Source organism: Phoenix dactylifera, chromosome 7 (assembly GCF_051530095.1).
Source record: "Phoenix dactylifera cultivar Ajwa chromosome 7, Ajwa_hap1_PhDact_Kaust_v1.1, whole genome shotgun sequence".
Lineage (NCBI taxonomy): Eukaryota > Viridiplantae > Streptophyta > Magnoliopsida > Arecales > Arecaceae > Phoenix > Phoenix dactylifera.
Genome location: NC_143196.1, coordinates 23172306 through 23180316, shown reverse-complemented (window position 1 = coordinate 23180316; position 8011 = coordinate 23172306). Strand labels below are relative to the sequence as shown.

The following is an 8011-nucleotide window of genomic DNA, read 5'->3' as shown; positions in this document are numbered from 1 at the left end:
TCTCTAGAAATTCGAAATCCACTCTCCTTCCTGTCGATACATTTCTTATGGAGAGTGGTCTTTATCTGGATACTGAGGACGGAGGTGACAGAGGAGTCGTAACAGGTTGAGGCGGTGGAGTTACTTCCTTCTGTGGATTCTCTGCCCTTGTGATGCAGCACAAGTGTGGGGAAAGAGGAGAAGAAGGAAGAACAAGAGAGGAAGAAGGAAGAAGAGGTTCTAGGGACGCACGAAGAAGAGAAAGGGAGGAGGAGGAAGAAGAAGAATAAGATGTGGGGAAAAGAAATTCTTAATCATTCATTCATTAAAACCCTAATCATGAAAATAGTCCCCTGTATATAGGGCCAAATAAACACAATTAACATAAAACCCCCTTACACAAAAATAACTCCTAATAAGCCCACAAATAACACAAATAAGTCCTAAAATGCAAACAAGCCCAGAAATAAAAATAAATAAATATGCAAATAAACAAGTCTGACTCAATTCCGGGGCTCAGGATCATCTGGATGAAGGGCTCTGATGTCCCCATCACCTTGCCTTCGTTCTCCTCTCTATGTGTGGAGTGGAATTCTTCCTCTTTGGCCCAAATGTCACTTGCTTGACTCTCACCATTGGAAGATCAATCAGAACCTCGAAAAGAATTTCTAGGGTTTTTGGGAGTTTCTGGTTCGAAGAAGAGTTTGAAGACAAAAAGGCGCTCTAAGGGTTATGAAACGTTTCAGGTTCAACATTTCAGAGAGAGAGAGAGAGCCTTTTAGAATACGTTTTGAATAGTTTCCTCTTTAGTCGACTCATTTAACTCATAAGTCATCTCTGATGAACGAAGAGTCGACTCTTTTAACTTAAGAGTCATCTCTTTTGAGTTAGGGATCGACTCTTTTAACTTAAGAGTCGTCCCTTACTTCATGAATCGACTCCTCATTTACATGAGTCGTCTCATCAGACTGTTCAAGAGATAAAATCTTTTTGAATAATATTTAAAACTTAATTGCAAACCACGGATCAAATCAACTAAAATTCAACCAATGATAGTCAATCAAAATATACAAATTATCAGTCATAATCAGTCATCAAAATGGATCACAAATGCATAATTCACCTCTAAATTTACAAAATACTTCTTTTTTAAGAGGTTTAGTGAAAATATCTGCAATTTGTTTATCAGTATTGATAAATTCCATTTTTATATCCCCATTTTGAGCATGAGCTCTTATGAAATGATGTCTGATTTCTATATATTTAGATCTTGAGTGTTGTATGGAATTTTTAGCCAAGTTTATGGCACTAGTGTTGTCACATCTTATAGAAATTTTATTTTGTTTTATGCCATAATCCTCAAGCTGTTGCTTAATCCATAGGATTTGGGCACAGCAACTTCCTGCAGCAATATATTCAGCCTCAGCTGTAGATAGTGCTACGGAGTTTTGTTTCTTACTAAACCAAGAAATTAAGTTTGTTCCAAGGAATTGACAAGTTTCACTTGTACTTTTTCTATCTAATCTACAACCAACAAAATTAGCATCTGAGTATCCAATTAAGTCAATTGTAGATGCCTTAGAATACCATAAACCTAGGTGTTGTGTTCCTTTTAAGTATCTTAATATCCTTTTAACAGCAATTAAGTGTGATTCTTTAGGATTTACTTGATATCTTGCACACATACAAACACTATGCATTATATCAGGTCTACTTGCTGTAAGATAAAGTAAAGATCCAATCATTCCTCTGTACAGCTTTGAATCAAAGGATTTACCATGCTCATCTTTTTCTAATTTACAAGAGATGCTCATAGGAGTACCTATTGATTTTGAATCTTCCATGCCAAACTTCTTTAAGATTTCCTTTGTGTATTTACTTTGGCAGATGAAGATTCCATCTCTTGTTTGCTTGATTTGGAGTCTAAGGAAAAAGTTGAGTTCACCCGTCAAACTCATCTCGAACTCACCTTGCATGAGCTTAGCAAATTCTTCACATAAACTTTCATTAGTAGCTCCAAATATAATATCATCAACATATATTTGAATAATCAGTATATCAGAATTTTTTTTGATAAATAGAGTTTTATCAACATTTTCTTTTGAAAAATTGTTGTTTATTAAAAAGTTGCTTAGTCTATCATACCAAGCTCTAGGAGCTTGCTTCAAGCCATAAAGTGCTTTGTTCAATTTAAAAACATGATTTGGAAGTTTATGATTTTCAAATCCAGGTGGCTGTTCTATATAAACTTCTTCAGTAATGAAACCATTTAGAAATGCACTTTTGACATCCATTTGAATAATTTAAAATTCATGAAGCATGCAAATGCAAGTAATAATCTGATAGCTTCAAGTCTAGCTACAAGTGCAAAAGTTTCATCAAAATCAATTCTTTCTTCTTGATTATATCCTTTAGCAACTAATCTAGCCTTATTTCTAATTACAATTCCATCCTCATTTAATTTATTTCTAAAAATTCATTTTGTTCTAATTACAGAAATATTTTCAGGTCTTCTAACTAAATTCCAAACATTGTTTCTTTCGAATTGATTCAGTTCTTCTTGCATTGCCATTAACCAATTGTTATCTTTTTCAGCTTCTTCAAAAGATTTTGGTTCTATTTGAGAAACAAATGCAAGATGATTACAAACATATCTAATGGAGGATCTAGTCCAAATTTCTTGTGAAGGATCACCTATTATTAGTTCTCTAGGATGACTATGTGCATACCTCCATTCTTTTGGTAGACTATTTTTATTATTAAGCATTTGATCTTCTTCTTTCTGATTTTCATTATGTTCTGAATTTTCAGATTCAGACACATCCTTTAGGATCAATTCTTTGGCTTGCTTATTGAGTTCTTCTGCATCATCATCGAGATCTAAATTCTTTCTTGATGAGGGGTCTTTAGATTCATCAAAGATAACATGTATTGACTCTTCTACAACTAGAGTTCTTTTGTTAAATATTCTATATGCTTTACTTGATGAAGAATATCCAAGAAAAATAGCTTCATTTGATTTTGAATCAAATTTTTGTAGGGTTCTAGCATGTCATAATGGGCAGCGGAAGCTAGGAATTTTAAAATTTTCTTAATAAAGTCCCTATGCATGAAACCCTTTTAAGCCTAGATCACCTTAATGATTACAATCAAATAATATAAAATAAATACAGAATTAGTAGAATACCTCAAACGCTAATCCAAAGTGTACAATCTCCACGAGGCGTCCAAGTATCCGCCCTCCAATGGTGATCCACACGAAAACTTGATCAAGACTTTAGCTCCAAAGATTTTTGATCCTTAATGCAGAATTCTTCTAAAGAACTCTAATGGCTTGCTTTCCTTCCTTTCTATTTTTCTTTAGCCTTCTAAAATCACTTCTAATCCTTTTGTCCTAAGGAAGACCACCTTGTCTTGGCTTAGGACACACTAGAAGCAATGTTAGAAAGAAAGAAACTAATGTAAGAAAGAAGGGATATGAGAGAGAGAGAGTTGGATTGATTTTCGATGATTAGAAAACACCGGGAGCATTCCTATTTATAGATGGCGTGGGGATGCATCACCAAAGGATGCATCCCATCCACACATCCTTCAGATGGGGCGTGATAAGAGGAGAGAAGGCGCCACAAAAATAGGGAGAGACGTATCAAAAGTGGTTATGATAAGATCAAGCGCTTATGATGTGGCGCTTGATTCCCTAAGCACCTCTTCATGAAAATGCGCCGTACTCTTCCCTTTTTTCACTTCTTCTCACGCAAGAAAAATAGGAACCAACCTTATCCATTCATCAAGGGTTGATGATGATCCAAAGGCCATGAAAGAAGGCGCCATATATCCCTTAGGCGTGATGAAGAGAGAAGAGAGAGAATGGATAAGATCAAATAAATGGTTCATCCTTATCCATTTAATCTTCACGTATTCTCTCTCTTTCCTTCGCCTATTTTTCATCTCCACGCCTCCCAATGATATCCATCACGTCATCATGATCTCCCATCATCCTATGATGAAAATCCAATGGCTCCAATTCATGGTGCCATCCATTTGATCCATCTCTTCATCCAAATGTTGATCCAACGGTCAAAAATGAATGATTTATCAAATCTAATCCAATTAGACTCAAACCAAGCCAATTAGGAGCCAACTCTTGGCTAACCCATATTAGAATATGATCTAATCAAATTAGATCAATTAAGAATCAGATTCGAATCCAGTTCGAATCAGATTCGAATCCAGTTCGAATCAGATTCGAATCCAGTTCGAATCAGGAGCTAAGGTTTGCAACACCTGCTAGGATGTTTATCTTGCAAACATGATCTAATCTAATTAGACCCTTGATAAGTTTTCTTGTGTGTGACCCATTGGGTTCCATACTTAGCCAGCAATAGGTGTGAGTGCGAGTTGACCCAACTTGATTAGAACTCTTCTAATCGATTTAAGTCCAAACTGCGCGAACCCGAACTTAACAATTAGAATCCTTTCTAATTGGTGATCGAATTAAACTCTTTAATTCGATCAAACCTATAAGACAAGATTGACGTCTAGCAACGTGTCATGTCTACCCGAAAAATATGGAATTTGGTGGAAATACCAAAAATACCCTTCAGTGGCAAGTTACCATGCAATTCAATCATTTAATCAAACTGCATCCCAAATATGTATATGAGTATGAATATATGTCAAACTCAATTTCATATTCATATTTTTCTCAATCTTTTAATGATAATTCAAATAATGAAACATTAGAAACTCTTTCTAATTTTCATTCTGCTTTGATCAAAGGCTTCCTGAATTATCATATGATTAGAATAAATAGGATGCTATCTTCTCTTACTAGAAGTGATTAATTCCTTGTTGATCTACTCATAATCTTCGTACACAATCCACCATATCCAGAAGACCTCGTACATAACTTATTGTCATGAATGAGTGTAAACCAAAACATAGGTTCATGTGCACAAGATACCATGGTGATCTCAGGTCAAAGGATCGGTTGCACAACTCCCACTAAGAGAATCATCTTTTGACATGTAAGTAAGACTTCATAAGATTTCTCTTTGTAGGTCAATTCAGTGAACTCATTCTTCTAATGAGCACCCATATCTTTGTATTAGTGTCTCCACACAAATGATTGTGAGATCAATCATCCTCTGCATCGAGCATACATAAGACATGCCAGTCTTTCCGGTAATCATTGATCCCCGACTCAATGTACCAATGACTGGGAATATTTAAGATTAGGATTTTAGGATTTTAAGTCTCACTAGTATGATCTCATCATAGTCTTAAAACCATTGCCCTAATCTAAGGAGTTTATCATAAATATAATCAACAGCATATGATAAAACATAACGCCTTTATTCATATTTAAATGTCATGTACATGATTTGGACAAATCAAAAGAAAAATCCTTCGCAATACATATTGCGATTGGCTTGTAGGGCATCTACTCTTTCAATCTCCCACTTGCACTAAAGCCAATCGCTCTTATATTTTATCCCCATACAATCGAGGTGGCGATCGAACTGCTGTTGTGGTAAAGCTTTAGTGAACGGGTCTGCTAGGTTGTTCTTGGTGTCTACTCGTTCAATGACTATGTCTTGTCTCTCGACAATCTCTCGAACAAGATGGAAGCGTCTTAGAATGTGCTTGGATTTGTGATGAGACCTTGGTTCCTTCGCTTGAGCAACAGCTCCAGTGTTATCACAATAAACTGGGACTGGTCCAGCAATCTCGGGAACTACTCCTAACTCAGAGATGAACTTCTTCATCCAGACAGCTTCCTTAGCGGCTTCACTTACAGCAATGTATTCTGCCTCAGTAGTTGAGTCAGCTACAATTTGCTGTTTGGAACTCTTCCAGCTCACTGCACCACCATTTAGGGTAAAGACATACCCTGAAGTGGACTTGCTATCATCTGGGTCTGATTGAAAACTAGAATCAGAAAATCCTTCTAGTTTCAACTCAGATCCTCCATAAACTAGAAAAATATCTTTAGTCCTTCTCAAGTACTTAAGAATATTTTTCACAGCTATCCAATGATCCTCTCCTGGATCAGCCTGAAATCTACTTGTTATGCCTAAGGCATAAGCAACATCAGGCCTAGTACATAGCATAGCATACATAATCGATCCTACTGCCGAAGCATAGGGAATAGAATTCATTCTATTCCTCTCTTCAGATGTCTTAGGAGACATCTTCTTAGAGAGACGTATGCCATGACTCATAGGCAAATAACCTCTTTTACTTTCTTCCATGCTGAATCTTTTCAGCACATTATCTATGTACCTAGACTGGGACAAGCCTAGCATCCTTTTAGATCTATCCCTATAGATCTTTATACCAAGTATATAGGATGCTTCTCCCAAGTCTTTCATGGAAAAGCTTTTTGACAGCCAAGTCTTGACCGATTGTAACATTGGAATATCATTTCCAATGATCAGTATGTCATCTACATACAATATTAAGAAGACAATGGCACTCCCACTAGTCTTCTTGTACACACATGGTTCATCCACATTTTTGATAAAACCAAACTCTTTGACTGTTGTATCAAAACGGATGTTCCAACTCCTCGATGCTTGCTTTAATCCATAAATGGATCTCTTAAGCTTGCATACTTGATTTGCTCTCTTACTTGAGACAAATCCTTCTGGCTGTGTCATGTAAACCTCTTCCTCAAGATAACCATTAAGGAAGGCGGTTTTGACATCCATCTGCCAGATTTCATAATCATAGTATGCAGCTATTGCAAGCAAAATCCGAATAGATTTGAGCATAGCTACTGGCGAAAAAGTTTCATCATAGTCAATTCCTTGCTTTTGCCTGAAACCTTTTGCCACCAATCTAGCCTTGTAGGTTTCTACTTGGCCATCTGCTCCAATCTTTTTCTTATAGACCCATTTGCAACCTATAGGGTTTACACCCTCTGGTGCATCAACCAAAGTCCATACTTGGTTGGTATACATAGAATCTATTTCGGATTTCATGGCTTCTAGCCATTTGTCAGAGTCACTACTCATGACAGCTTCCGAATAGGTCAGAGGATCATTATTCTGAACAATGTGGGCTTCATCATTCTCAATGATGAACCCATACCTCTCAGGTGCTCTTCGCACTCTATCTGACCTTCGGAGAGGAGATGTGTGTTGTGGTTGTACCTCATCAATGGGTACATCTGGTTGAAGAATTTCTTGTGTTTCTATTTGTAGGTTTTGAACTTCTTCAAGTTCAATTTTTCTATCCTTGCCCTTTTCTAAGATAAACTCTTTTTCTAAGAAAATGGCATGCCTACCTACAAAAACTTTTTGTTCGGTAGGATGATAGAAGATGTATCCTATACTATCTTTAGGATAACCTACAAAAATACATTTATCTGATCTAGCACTTAGCTTGTGTCCAAAATTTCTTTTGACATAAGCTTGACAACCCCATATCTTAAGATACTTAAGATTAGGCTTCTTTCCTCTCCATATCTCATATGGAGTGCTAGGTACATGTTGGGAACCCGCCCATGCCGCTGATATTTCAAAAATTTTTCAGATGGCAGCGGAATCGGCATGCACGGGTTCGACGTTCATCGCATGAACGCTTGTTTCGAGACCTTTCGTAATTAGGTAAGAATTAAAACTTTTAGAACTAATAGGAAGATCAAATCTTCACCTTGCGCGGGTAGATGATCACCGCGAATCTGAATTCGTGGTTTTTGGAAGAGGGTTCGTTTGAAGCCGTTCAAACGTCCGGCCTCTACGGGTATCCACACGAAGTAGAGAACCGATCAAAGCTTTCTTGTCTTCCCGGGGTGCTAGCTCCCTTGCAAAGACTCCTTTGATGGCTGATCTCTTCTCTTTCTTTCAACTCTTGAAAGTGCTTGAGAGGAGGAAGAAGAAGAAGGATGAAGAAGAGGAAGAAGATCAAATCCCTTCGCAGCTTTCTTCTCTTCTCACGCGCTGAAGCCAAGGAAGAAGACCAAGAGGAGGGAGACGCCTCCTCTTCTTTTCTCCTAGCTGATGGCGGCTGAACCAAGGGAGGAGAG

General features: G+C 37.2%; 1 pseudogene; it reads right to left on the bottom strand.

The window, feature by feature from the left end:
* Window positions 1-1073: 1073 nt before the first annotated feature.
* LOC148702965 (secreted RxLR effector protein 161 pseudogene) lies at window positions 1074-1823 on the bottom strand (annotated as a pseudogene).
* Window positions 1824-8011: the final 6188 nt, after the last annotated feature.